This window comes from Pezoporus wallicus, unplaced genomic scaffold (genome assembly GCF_028554395.1).
Source record: "Pezoporus wallicus isolate ANWC-B61680 ecotype Strahan unplaced genomic scaffold, APGP_CSIRO_Pwel_v1 contig_3710, whole genome shotgun sequence".
NCBI classification, from domain to species: Eukaryota; Metazoa; Chordata; class Aves; order Psittaciformes; family Psittacidae; genus Pezoporus; species Pezoporus wallicus.
The window spans coordinates 2,084,332-2,099,096 of NW_026640315.1; the positions used below are offsets into that span (position 1 = coordinate 2,084,332).

General features: G+C 35.9%; 1 protein-coding gene across 6 annotated transcripts in view; it reads left to right on the plus strand.

The window, feature by feature from the left end:
- Positions 1-1,213: 1,213 nt before the first annotated feature.
- The window catches only part of ANKFN1 (ankyrin repeat and fibronectin type III domain containing 1), a 123,702-nt gene continuing 110,150 nt past the window's right edge, over positions 1,214-14,765 (plus strand). For 4 of the 6 annotated variants that reach the window (XR_008973393.1, XR_008973390.1, XR_008973392.1 and 1 more), the window contains exons 1-2: positions 1,214-1,449; positions 4,339-4,421. The gene's annotated coding sequence lies outside the window, so the exon portion shown is untranslated. Of the gene's footprint in view, positions 1,450-2,003; positions 2,229-4,338; positions 4,422-14,765 lie in introns of all 6 variants that reach the window. The other 2 variants (XR_008973394.1, XR_008973395.1) reach the window with 2 other exon arrangements.

The window sequence follows — 14,765 nt, forward strand, 5'->3', positions numbered from 1 at the left end:
GTAATGCGTATTCTGCAAAAGAGTGGGGGGCAGGATTCTCACCTCATTGACTGCAATTCAAAAAGGGAATGCCCTTTCATAAAAGCTGTGCTGTCCCAAGCATTGCAATCAGATTCCAGTTTGGAAAAATGAATCAAGGTACTTAAACTTTTCTTCTGCCACTGTGTTTAACATTTCTTTCTTTCTTCACTTAGTGTCAGGAAGTGGTGCTGAGTTGGCAGCAGTATATACCATCCCAGTGGAGGCTGTAAAGTAAGTGTTAAAAATGTTTACTCCTGTCTATAAAAGTTACTTTTACTGAACTCTAAAAAGGTAGTAACTGAACTGCCTCTTCCAGCAGTTTTTGTGGTTATTAATAGATGTTAGTGCATTGATTACTTTCTAATTGAGATTTAAATTCTTATTTGAAATATCCATCTAATTCAAACATTCTCTCAATCTCAGCTGCCTGACAAACTTTCTAGGAACTCCTTTACATAGAATGCAATTTACCACTGTTTTAGTTAGTAAGCTTGTGAGAATTATTATTGATTCATATGACTAAGTGTTGTAGAGACTTCTTGGTTTTTTTGATGGATATCTTGCCTTGAAGATTGTTACAATTCATCTGTTCGCTTGTTTCAGCGCAGAAGTTATTGTAATTAAGGTCTCATAAACCAGAATGAATTTTGCAAGCTGTATTAAAAAGATGGCTCTTTATCAGAATACTAACATTGTATCCTGTTATTTCTTCTAAACTGAAGGTTTATTATGTAAATTATATAAATACTTACATTGCTTCTGATCCTCATGCAATATAATTGTCAGCTTTATGGTGCTAACATCCATAACGTATTTAACTTACTGAAGTGGAACCTACTATCTATCAGAATTATTTCAGACTTTGCTTTTCTCCTGCTAAGGAGAATTTGAGAATTTTTCCTTTTATTAAGACATAGTATAATTTTAAAGGGACATCCACCTTTTGAATCCTGTGATACTCATGATACCAATTATTTAAAATCCTTTTCCTGTGTTGTTGTGCCCCTAGATTTATATTAGCAGTATTTTACAGTTTTTCTGGGGGTTCAAATGCCACCAGAGGACAGCTGACCTACCATAGTATACCATTACAGTCTAAAGTGTTACTTTGTGGTCTCAGGTTGCTTTGCCTTGAGTAGTTGGATACTATCAATTGTCAGTTTCTCATCTATTGTTTCTTTCCTGCAAATGCTCAGTAAGTGGGAGATGACAGAGCAGACGTGCTGCCTGTGTTAGGGGAGCAGCAGAACTCCAATAGTAATATGAATTATTGGAACAGTGTTCATCTGGGGAACTGCAGACAGGCAAAGCAGCTCTGAAGAAATGCATTCCTGTCAAAGACGGTTTGTTTCAGCTGAGGCTTAAATAACAGCAGAAGTAAAAATAGAGTAATCTGGTGAGGGAGAAAGCAAACTGGAGCCACTGTATGTAAGTATTTTCAAATCATTTCTGATAAAGTTCACTTATCTGATGAGCATATTATTACATGCATTTCTGGAAACAATTTTTCATCTTTGAAGAATGAAAATTGCATTTCCTTTAATGTGACGCATAAGCAGATTATATCTTTCTGTTCTCTAAATATGTGGAATGTTTTATATGAAGAATGGAATTTCAAATATTTGTAGGGGAGAAAACACTTTTGTTTTTGCCTTCCAAGTATATGCAGATATTTATTCCAAGTATAGTACTTTGATGTGTGGTCTATACCTTTTAATGGGCAATAGTTATGAACAAGTAATTATATTTGAGACTGGGTGTTTATAATTTCTATTTATGGAACTGTTTGCATTTCTGCTGTTTTCTTCAAGAGTCAGTTTATGGGAGGATGTTCATAGCAATAACTTACCTGCACTTACACATGAGCAAACCCAGTGCTAGAAACTGGCAGCCTGGAGTGAGTAAGCATAGAGTTTGTGGTTTGTGACAGTCTGAGACAAACTGTTTTTTTATGAAAAGTTCTTGTTTCCTTTGATTCTCAGCAAAAAGGTGTGTGTGTGTTTGTTTCTGAAGGCTAAAGAAGAAGTACATTTTGGCATTACCAGAAACTTTATGGGACCAGTTTTGAATGGGAGAAATCGACTCCAGCCAATGGGAGTTCAAGGAGCTCTGCATTGTGCTACCAAACTCAGATGCCATGACAAATGGAATAAAAAAGGATCATTTGGGTTTTCTGAAACATGACATTAATCTACAGTTATTTCTCAGTATGTTTTCCAAGCAATACTCATTAGCAACGAATTCAAAGCTCACAAGCCTGCTATAGCAACAGCACTTTTCATTTTTAGAACATTTATGGAGAACTGTGGCACTGCACCAGCCTAGATTTTTTACATGTTTCATAAACTGATTATGATGCCTTTTTGAAGTGTAAAACAGTGCTATAACTTAGCATGAGTGTATCTCCACTGGAAGAATTTGATTTGACTGCCTCTTGTCAGAGGCTCTAGATAAATAGTGATTTGTATAGCTAAACAGTCTCATGGAGACAGTTCCTTCTGGTGGAAGAAATTTGGAGTGAACATGCATGTTACAGTTTAATTGACTGTCTTGGAAGTAGCATGCCATTCTTGTCTGTACATTTTTCCACATACACAATGGAGTGGTACTGGTTTCTTTTCTTAAAGATAGCTTAACGCTTCTGAGCTTATGACAAGGGAAGTCTTCACAGAACATACTTAAAACTTTGTATTGAGCTCCATCCATACTATTACAGAAGGGCAGATAAATCACTACAAATCACTGTAAATCACTGAAGAATTCATACCCATTACTTTTGTTTTCAGTGTGATGCCCAATTACACTGTCTTTATGAACATTTGCTGATTGAGGTTAAAACTTTACTGCTAATCTCCACAGGCTCTCTTGCAATTCTTGACTTTATTATTCGTAGAGCTTCCCTAGTGTAGAGTTAGGAGATGATATTAGATGTTATAAATCTAGGATTTTACAAGTATTTTCTGCATTTTTAGAATAAATTGAGGACTCCTTATTCAGCCAAATTAATTATGTTCTCAATTTTATTATTAAAAATTACCCATAATATATACATATGATTGATGTATATATTAAAAAGTGTATGTTATACATATGTATATTATAATTCATTGGCTCTCTCTAAGAAGTAAGTTTCAATCTCTTTGAAAAGATTAAAATCTCAGCACTTTCTGATGAAAATATCAGTCTATTTACCATATAAAGTATTCAATTTCCCAAGCACTGTTTTTAAAACGAGGATTAAGCATCAGTGAAGTCACTTCAGTTCCCAAGATAATCATATTTCTGAAGGTGTTTGTGTACACTTCTGGTATAAATGACCACACTTTCAATAAACTTGGTGGGACATTCTTATGCCAGTACTTGGGTGGCTCAGGGCTAACCAGTACTGTTTTGATGTCTGCCTGGCCAAGGCTGAGAAGAGGAAAAGGGCAACCAGAAAATACTGATTGTAAATTTATTCTTTTTGAAATACCTAGAACTGCATTTTTGCATTTTTTTATTTTTAGGTGAATAACATTTTATCAGCTTTAACAAAATATTATATTCCTTAGAGCTTGGGGTTGAGACAAATTCAGAAACCATTTCTGAATCAGTGCTGAACTGCTCTTTAGTTTATTCAAAGAAATTAAGCAGAAATCTTTGACTGCTATTTAAAAAGTGTTCAGAGACTAAATTAACTCTGTTTAAAAAACTAATTTAAAACCAAACCCCTCTAATAAGAATATTAAATTTGACCTCTAATTCTCATTTTGATTTTGGCCACTGAGCAAAATATAAATACTCCCTATTAGTGCAGTTATAACTCTAGGAAATTAATTTCCAGCTAAGGAATTAGCTTGTCAAGAAGTGTCTTCTTGACACTCTTCATGCCTTCTTCATCCTTAAATTGATGCGTTCCCTAAGCATGTAGAGAAACTTGCTATGTGTCAAACGAGTTGCCACATATTTGGCCTAGTATTCAATTAGCATTTATGAGTGTAAATTATTACTTCAGAGCACTTCTTACACCAGCAGAAAATATATTCCTTAGAATTGATGTTTCTGTGCAGAGTACTTCATAATCACAATGCATGCAGTGTTCTACTACGTTCCCCTCCTACTTACACAGAATTTCTGCTTTTCAACCCAGATTTACTTATCAAATGGCCTAGCTGATTATATGACTTGTTACAAATCTGTTATACCTCTTTTAAGTGGTATTAGAAAAAAAGGTTGGGATTTGTAAATACAGGCAAGATACCTGAGTTGATGTTTAATAGATAAAGCTTTGTATGAAAGACACTGCTTTGAATCTTTGTAATATATCTCTTACAACAGTATTCAACATCTATCTGTATTTGTGAGTCCAGTAGTCTATCCTCTGTCTTGAACTTTGAAAAAAGCAGAGTGGAAACTCCCCAGTAGGTCAGATGAGAACATTCTGCAGCCTACAGCTGTTTCTATGCTGCATGGCCTTTTAGTTGCCTGAAGAACAATTGTGGAGTGTGGGAATTGCTTTACAGAACTCATAGATTGCTTGGGGATTTACTCAATAGATTCTAATTTGAATGAAATATGTGATTATGGAAGCACATAATAAGCATTCTCTCCTACACTCACAGTCTTTCAAGTATTTTCAGATAGTTCTCTGTTAAGAATACTCGGATTCTGTTGCATTGTATCAGCCCAGTCACATGCTTCAGTAAGGTTCCATAGTAGATTTGCTAATGATGGAGAGTTTTACCATCTAAACAAATAAGCAAACAGAATTCCTACCTGTCCCACAGATAACGCTGTTCTTGGGACAACTGCTATTCAGTGGTGCTGTGTTTGTTTCAAGTATGATGCCTCCACCTTTCCTGAGAATGTGGAAAGAGAATGAAGAGCACAGTTGATTAGAACCTATGAGCAGGTAGAACTTGTTTCTCATGTAGATCCCAGTGAAGAATTAGCAGAGAAGGCCTGATGGTAGCAGAAAGTGGGGATGTTTGGCCAGCCTTCCACTCAAACTTTGGTGTATTAACTGAATTAAGAATTTGTCTCTGTTGAGTCCCCAACCCATAAGGCATGTGGTGACAGAATCAGAAGAATCTGTATCAAAACATGACAAAGATGAGGACATGCTAAAAATTTCTGAGCCATAGTAAAACCTATGAGGATTTTTCTCTTAGCTTAAGGAAGGAGCTGAAAAGTTTATTGCCTCTAACACTTTTTTTAAGCATTTTTAAAATCAGGAGCAAAACTATATATCAGTTGGCAGTGCTGCTTAATGTCCTTTCTTAATAGCAAAGAGGTAAAATAAATCAGGGAATTAAGTATAGAGATCCAGAGCCTTTTATGTGTAATAAAAGTATGCCCTATAAAATTCATATTTAAACTTTCTGAAAGGATAAGTGGATTTTCTCCTGCTCCTATCCTTATCCTTGTAGAGTATTTTTAGTGACTATAAAATAAAAAATGTGGTTATTAAATAAAGAATGTATGTCTTGCTGGAGTATTCCTCTTCCATATATAGGTATCAAGATAGCTACAGATTAATGACAGCCTTTTGGTCCAATGAATTTGTCAGTAAAGGAAATCAAGCATTTCTCTTAATAAAATAACTTTTCAGCATCCTTGAGGACACATGAAGTGATCTCTTTAGAAGTCACATTTAGCAAGGTAATGAGCATGATCAGAGTGCATTCCTTCCTCATGATCAACTTCATGGCACTGGAAGGAAAACTCTAGGTAAAAGTCTTACAGTGACACTAAATACATAGGTTCTTATATTCTGTATTGGAATGCATGACACACTGGCTGCAGTTTAAATGACTGTTTAAAGTATTTGAAAAGCAGCAAGGACATAATTCAACTTAAGTTCTCACTTTCCCTCAACAGAAACACACAGGGCATTAAACAAGTTGGGCGAACAGTCTGGAAAGTTACATTGTGGTTCATCTTGTTACACTTGGTGCTTTTTGTGTAATGGTGATTTTTGCCCTGAGTTTTAGTCAGTAAAGCTGGGACTTCAGCTTTTTTATGAAAACAGGAATTTACAATACCTTATCTTCAATGTTGCGATAATCTATGTACTGTAGCACAAAGAGAAAGCGTATGGAAGTGATAAGGATCACTTTCATCACATTCTTTAAAGTTTGATATCTAAGAGATTAAGAATATTAAAGTATAAATGACATGAAAAAATGTAGCTGATGTCTTTTTTAATTTTTAAAAAATTAACTATAAGTGATGTTTCCTATTGCTGAGGCACCTGCACTGAAATTATTTTGCACAGTGATGTTTTTATAACATCCGCACGAACACTGCTCCACAGCATTGTGCTCAGGGTATAACGTCAGTACTGCTCCATATAAACCAATATTACTGTCTAATCTCAGTTTAGTTCACTGAACTACGCTTAAATTATTGAAAGCCAGTAGCCTTTGCTGTTAGAATTTTGATTGAAGTAAAATGGAAAACAAAATATAATATTTCTTAGAGCTTGGGGCTGAGACGAACATCATGGTGTTACTTAACATTGCATTCAGGGTTTAAGCAATGAGTTCTTCAGCAGAATTGCACAGCTTAACTATTCTGTTTTCCTGTATGTCTGCTGTGGTGTACTGCCTGCCTGTTCTTAGTTTGCTTGAACAAATGTCTTGTTTCAGCTATGATGAGACAGATCAGTGTAGCCTCCGTAATACTCTCTGATTTCTATTTTATTGCTGGTTTACATCAGTCTATCAACTGGTCTCCATGTTTCTTCTTGTAATATAGCCATTGAACCACTTGAGAAATTATTTCTAGCTGAAACCATACCAATATACTTATTCAGATCAAACTACCAATTCTGGGCCACCAGGCTCCTATGAAAATGAATGGGCTTTGTTAATTGGAAGAGATTTACATATATAATTCCTGGGAAATAACTATTACTCTAGCCTTGAAAACAGTGACTGTCAATGAGCTTACCCCCAAACATTTGCCTAAAAGTTTGTTCAGTTATGTAGGCTGAAGCTCTTCAATAAAGCTAGCCTTCATTAATATAGCTAAAAATACATGTGGGGAGGTTTAAGTGTAGTCTTGTCCACTGAACCTTAAGAACATACATGCTGAAAAGGACAGAGAAGACACTGGTGGAAATAATTGAGAAAGAAAAATGTCAATGCATAAACCAGGAATTGTTTACGTAGGATTACTTGCTGGTCTTGAGACAACAGCAGAGGGTATGTGTATCGCAGGTGTTTCAGTGCATCTCAAGAGGATTGAGGCTCCAGACTTAGTCCTGAAATAAAATAAAAATAACTTTAATTATGTGCATTTTTTCCACCTAAAGAGCAATAATGCCATTAAAAGACATCCACTGGTTCATCTGTTTCCTTAAAGCTGTATCATAGCTCTTGTTTTCCTTCTATAAGAACTGACTCCTGATTGCACAGTCCTGGTCAGGTCACTGAGGAGTCCTTGTTTTTATCAGACAATGCTACTTTATGGTACACTGTAATTACAGATTACTGTTTGTGAAGTCTGTCCTACAGAGCAGAGAAAGGGAGAATGCAGTCACGTTCCACCTTTACTACAGCATTCTTTGGAAGGTTCCATACGTTTACCTTTATCTGACTATAGATATTGTGCTTTTGTGGCTGCTGGCAAGAGCAGTTGAATTCTTTCATGTCTATTGCTTTAATAAGGAATGTGAAGCCACATATATAATAACAGTAGAGCACAACAATATGAAGCACAAATGATCCTTGATGGGATGTATATCTTGAGTAGGGTTTAGGAATGCTTTCCACCTAATTCTTTATTTGGACTGTTACACTTAAAAATTCCAAAAGGGGGCAATCTTACCCTCTGCCTGAAAGTCTATAAATATAATTCAAGTGAGAAAATACAGCACACTACTTTCTAAGTTTCATTTACCTTAGAAAACTGAAGGTTGGTGCAATGATGAAAACAGCTTTTAGGAGGTTGCTTTTGGTTTTGAAAATAAAATTTTAAAAGTGTTTTTACTGGATTTTTAAACTTTATTAACTGCATTAGCTTGAATCCATGCGGTCACTCTCAAATTGTGATAGTTCAAATCATCTGACACCCTTATTGTAGAGAAAAATCATGTTGTTGAGAGGAAGAACCATAAAAAAATAACAAATTATACACTTAAATTGCTCTTGGGCATAAATAAGCATGTTTATGATGCAGACTTAGGGAAAAACAGAATTTCAAAGTCATCCTATTTTTCCAGCTGACTGGCAGTGATGAATTTGAGACAAAACCTGTGTGCTCTCTTGGAGGAATGAAAGTCAGGTTTTATAATTTCTTATCTTTCTGTGGTATAGATAGGAAAAATAACCTGTGGCCTTGTGGAAAAAAAAAAACAAAACAAAAAACAACCCTTCAAGATATGTGCTTGTCATTCATTGTGGCAACTTTTTAATGTTATATATTATTTTCTGTAGGAATTATGCCTATTTTCTATATGCTTTTTAAATAATGTCTTGTGGAGCCATCTTTTGTAATTTGATGGCAACAATAATTTAACTATAAGAAAACATTTCATGTACATGAAATATATATATGCATCTACTAGCTGCCAAAAAAATATTATTTCTGTAGATATTGGAGAGTAAATACTAAATCAGTATCCTTTGGCTGAATCAAATGGGCGTTCAAAAGGAAGACTGTGAGAAAGAAATGCTGATGAGAGCATTCTTGGTCTTGACTATGTATCACACCCTTTCAGTTTTCCCCAGGTACCAACTTTCTGAATATACTGTCTTACTCTGAGAGTGAATGTCTGGTACATGTTCATAATTCTGGCATCTTTCTGATAACTCCCTGCCTCAGCAATCAGGAGGTATTGTGCAGACACCCTCTACCTCAAGTGAAATAGAGCCAGCATGCTGAAGGGAAAGATCTAGGACTTCAGATGTGCTGTTCGTTACATGGCAGATGAGAGCTGTGGGGTGTGAAGGAAATGGAGGGATACACTGGGACATGTATTCTGATCTTAGCTTTATCTTAAGTTTAGTTATAGAACATTTCTGATGTTTTAAAGCTTTTGAGAGACTTCTGAATGCTGATATTTATAAACTGCATCATCACTGTTCATTAATTTCTCTTTTGCTTGTGGTTCATCCTGTTACACCAGGGCCGCGTATCTTCTCATGATAACACCAAATCCTAGAATTAGTCATTACTCCATGGAGTCTGGTTAGAGCTGATAGATTACTTGTAGTTAAATGAGTTGCAGCTTGTGGTGTTTGGAAGCTTGAGCTCCAGTCCAAGTAGTATTAATAAAGAGGTACAGATTGTCAACCTGTATACGCTGAAGTGGTTCTGACCCCTGATTCAGAGCCAAGCATATGGCTGGTACAGCCACAGTTCCATAAAGTGTCACAGTTAAAGATGTTTTCATAGGATGTAAATGAAGCTAAAATAAATTATGACACCACTTTATTTTTATTGTGATAAGCGGTATGCATAATAAATGAATATAATCTTTCTCTTTTTTGCCTTGCTTCACATTCATATGATGTGGACTATTTTAAACCCAGCTGCATTTTTTCCCCTCTCGAGAAGATGACCATACCAATTGCCTCACTATCTGTTTACATACTGGAAAGAGTCATTTGGGATTTTGTCTTTCTGAAATAAACGTTTGCTTATGGATTTTTTTTTTTATTGTCACATCCATGGCATTTTTAAAGTAAATAGGAGTACAAGGTTTATATTATTTTAAATGTATATTGTATTTGTCTTCCCAACACTGTGGTTTTTAGTACTGTGAATAACGTAGTATGGAGCCAGCCTATTAAACAGCCTGTTTTTGTAAGGAAACTGTTAGTCCACCTACAATATTCTATTGCTTACTGTGTTCTTCCAATATGCTTAGCATTCCACAACCTAAATGATCATTTGTTGAACAAATTCATGCTTTTATTAGTCAAAATACAGAGAAAACAGAGCCCCCCTGTTTCAAGATATTTGCTAATGCACGGTTAATTATCACATATAGCTTACTATAATTCATTTTACAGGGAGACCTCCTGCAGGTAACATACTAGCAGTTTATGAAGCAAAATAACCTCACTATAGATTAGAACTGTTTCACTACTGGTCAGACAGTTGCTGCTTCTAGGCCTTCTCACTTCACATTGCTAATTTGAACAAGGCTTTATTTTTATATTTGTCAGCAGCAAGACTGTAGCATGGTTGTTAAACCTCTCCCAGGCCTAATTAGAGTAGCAATGCAAGCATTCATAATGAATCTCGTGTCCTGGGCTGGAGGAGGTAGCCGTGGTGCTACAGTAGCTTCCTGGCAGACAGTTGCTGGCAGGTTTAAGGTAGCTTGTGGCTTGCAATATTAAGTGACTGTTGAAATTCATTGACTCCACTGCGGCTTATGTGTCTAGATGACAACAAGTTTACACGGTTCTTTTATAGTTACAGCAAATGGGTCCATTTAAATATTTATTAGGTGATTATGGTGATGTGAAATGGAAAAAAAATTGCAAAGTACAGTATTGCATGTATAACTGTTTTAACTGTTTGTACAAAATAGGCCTGTGGTATCATTTGAAATTACAGCATCTTTTTTTCCTCATAAATATTTATAGTGTATCAGTAGCTAGGAATGCTAATTTATTTGCATTTTGTTTCTTATTTAATTTGACAGCCATTTGGGTAGCCATTAAAGGCACTCACTCTGATTTGAATGAAGGATATTTCAATCAGCAGTTGAGTGGCATTTTGATTCGAGGGGGTGAAGTTCAATTTTAGAAGTTCTTTTGGCCTTTATGAGACTCAGAAAGGAGTGTTATCTGTGTGTGCTAAGTGACACCCACAGCCTGCTTCTCTGAAACTGCTACTTTTGAGGAATTTGTCATAACTATTGGATTAAATATAGTCATTTTATTTTGTTCGTCTGGCTTAATCAAAGTAAAAAGAACACAAGCACCAGGTATAAATTAACAAAGAGTTCCTGTAAAATATGAGTGTGACCTGGATGATAGAACAAGCTGTTGCGGGCATATAGATCAAGGGATTAATCACATACAGGAGAAAAAGAAATCCAATGTATTGACAGCTTTGTAGCTACTGTTTACTTCTTCGTAACAATAGAAGAGATGGAAGTGAGCCAGTCTCACTGAAGGGCATGAAGGAACATAATAATGATATCCAGAGGTGTCACAACAGATATGTGCATTTGAAATGCTCTCAGTAATAGCACAGAAAATAGGTATAGCGAAGAGAAATCAGGTACAGTACAATAAATTTAGTCTGAATGTCTGTGTGTGTCTGTATCTATATTTAAACTTAAATATAACATGAGAGACTTGCTCTTTGTAATAATTAAGTACACTCCAGCAGTCTCACTAATGATGCTATCACTGAACTTTGCTGTTGTTTAGAAATTTAAATTTGCTGCAAGTGGGTGGCATAACTTTCTATATCTGTATTTTATAAAGAGCAGAAATTAACAGCAGAGAGAACAAATCCAAAGTCATCTCTTGTTAGGGGAAGTGTAAGATGCACATCATTGTCAAGTGGAGGCAGCGAACAGTTGCTGAAGTCATTTAACTACATTTTGGGATAATGAGTAACATGTATCCACAGGTCTGATTTGTGCTTTCCTAATCCTGTGCAAAGACTTTCTTTGATAGATTCCCATTACTTTCAGCAGGCACGGAATACATTCTATTTTGTTGTGGTAAGAAATTAATTGGAAATTAATCGGTCCTGCCCTCTTTGGGTGTTCCATTCCTTTGGTTGTTTTCATTCCTTTGTTCTCCTTTAATGCTTTTCCTTCTTCAGTTCTGCCAGTGTCTCTTATGGCCAAACTTGCTCTTTAAAAAATTGCAAACAATTATTCTGTTTCTCTTGCAAGGGATTGGTATGAATACTGCTTAAATGTATAGATGGAAGGAGCAGAATTACGAATTTAAAATAGAAAATAATGAGTATAATTAAGATTTAGAAGACTTCCATGATTAATATGAGTATACCAAGATTCCTAGAGATCAGCAGTGGACAGGAAAGTATCTTCCTTAGTGGAGCCAATTTTGCCAACTGTACCTGAGGAAAGGAGCTACACAGTCCAGAAATATGGACCCCTACTTGAAATGGAGATAGAGAAGTTTCACACTTTTGAAAGTGAGGCGAGTTACTCTTCCAAATAGGATAAAAAATTTCTGGAAAGTAAAATGGAGACGTGAAGTTGAATTAACTCTGCCTTAGGCCTCCTTTAGACTTTCTGTAATATGTCTAGCGTTGGGGTTTTGTCTACTGTAAAGAGTGAAAGATTGACTGATATTTTGTTATTTCAGTAATACTTATTTCATTATTAGTAGAGAAAAGCAAGACAGCAATTCTATAGGGATATGTTTAATGCCGGCTTTAGTTCAAAGTTGATGCCCTTGCTCCAAGTTGAGAGCACTAGTGACTGATGAATATCTCTACCATACAAGTAGTAAGAATTACTCAGTTGAGAACAGGTTGTTCAGTTTCTGAGAACTTAAAAGCTTAGGTGATTACTTACTGCATTAATAAACTGTCTATATGGGTATATAGACGTTTAGCCTCAGGCTTAAGAAATCTGTGCTTTATTTCTTCACTACCTTTGAGTGAAGTCCCATTAATTCTCAAGATGATAAGTTAAACTAGCAACACAGATTGAAAGTACATCAGAGTGAAGCCAAGGCTCTGGGAATGGCTGTGTCCTTGTGCACACACAGTAACCCTTGGTCTTCAGGGTTGTCAATGTAATTTTTTTCACAAGCACTAAATTCATTTAAAAGAAGACGAAGGGGGAGAAAAGAACATTCTTTAGCTTTTTGAGTCTGGAACTTCTGTCCTACTGTTTGCTCAGATTTTCCAGTGAGATCACTTCCTGAATGGGGCATAATATAAATAAGTGTTCTGAGAGGCAGGTACAAAACCTACGCATGCAGAAACTGTCCAAATTTGCAGTATCCCACCAGTGACAAAGCTGAATTTGGTTCAAGTTTTCAAATAAACTCAGAAAATTCACATGTGCAGCTTGATTAAGATGAACCTTTATTGAATCTTATGTGTTAAGTTTAATTAGATGTTAAGTTCTAAAATACTATTTAGGTTTTAAGAAACCTTAATGTATATATGCACCAGTAGAATAATTTGGTCTGAACAGAAAAATGACAGAATTTCATTCTAAAAGTACCTGCCAAGCACTTACTTACAAAAACTTTAATGTTTTTTAAAACATTACATGGTTTTACCTCCTTATGAAGTGCTATTGCAAAGACAGATTGCAAAATTCCTGAAGTAGTATGGTTATAATCAGCTACTTTCATAGAAATTAGTGTCCTAGTTATAGACCAGGATTCTGTCCAACCTCAGTGCAAAAGCTATTTATTTCCTCCATAAACATTTTGATGCAAGACTACTTGGAGAAAGAAAAATAAGACAAAACATGAATTAACAGAAAACTGGTGGTTTAGCCAAGGGCTCATATAGTTGTTTCTGCTGTTAGTTCTTAAGAATGAACTTGGAAAGAATGATTTTCTTGCCGCCATCCATTGCTATCTGTGATTGGTTTCCTAACCCCCCTCTCAGTTTTACTTCATTGAGTAACTAGAACTGTTTCTGCAGCAAAATAAAACTATCCTAAATGCAGATGGAGCAAACAGATATTTCTCAAGTATAATAGAAGCAGAAAATTAACTATACAAAAGTTTCTGAAGACCAATTAGAAGCAGCAGAATGGAACTGCTCAAGTAGCAGCTCTTTTCTGTGTAGGCTGTTAGCCGGACTTGAGAAATATCCAGGAACATCCCTGGAATTTTGAAGCTACATATATGCTTTTTTCCCTATTATTAGGCAGTAGTAAGCACTACATTAACCATCCTTTTCACTAGTTGAAGTGATATCCAGGTGTCACTTTCCAGTTTCTGCAATACCTGCACCATCCTGACTCTCAAAGCCCCTGTACTGAAGCAAGCATCGCGCCTCTTGTCTGGCCCTCCCTTGTTTTAAGAACCCTGTTCAATACATGAGTGGGGTTTTTTACATGATCTAATATTTTAGTAATGATACACAACTCCTGCCTGCTGAATGCAGTTTGAGTGTTTGAAGTAGGATCAATGAAGTATTCCCACAGAAACATGAGATTGAACTGAAAAAAATCTGTATGTACCTGAGAGCAGAGCTTAGTGTTTTGGCTTTTCTTCTATTATTAATTCATGTACAGAAGCTCACTCATGTTCAACTTGCTACCTTGAGAAAATGGAAAAATAAACAGATTTGCAGAAAGGCCGTGCTGAAATAATTGGTTGGTGTCCATAATGATCCATGAATATCTGAAGCAAGGCTTGTAGAGGAGACAGTAACTTTTGTTAGCTGGAATTATATTTCAGACAAAGGAGAAAATCTAGAGAAGAAAACCCTGCAGAAGACCATATGGACACAGTAGGGCTTTCAGCTTCTGATTTGGGGAATAATAAAGGGGAGAGAGAATGAGCAGATTTAACTAAGTAAATACAATAATTAAAAGGAGTGCTGGAACACGTGGGCTAAATTAAGCCTTCATATACAGTTTCACCTTAAAAATCTCTGAAATCAAATACCTGAAGTGTGTGTGGGTGTGTTGTATGTGCAGCTAATACATGGCTGACTGTTCACCCAGTGCTGAAGCTTTCTCTACCTCTGATTTCTGCCACAGCTTCGTGACATCTTTGCTCAGGATACTTTATTTTTAAGAGATTTCTGCAGTTGAAGCAGTTGAAGTTATTTTATATATTTCC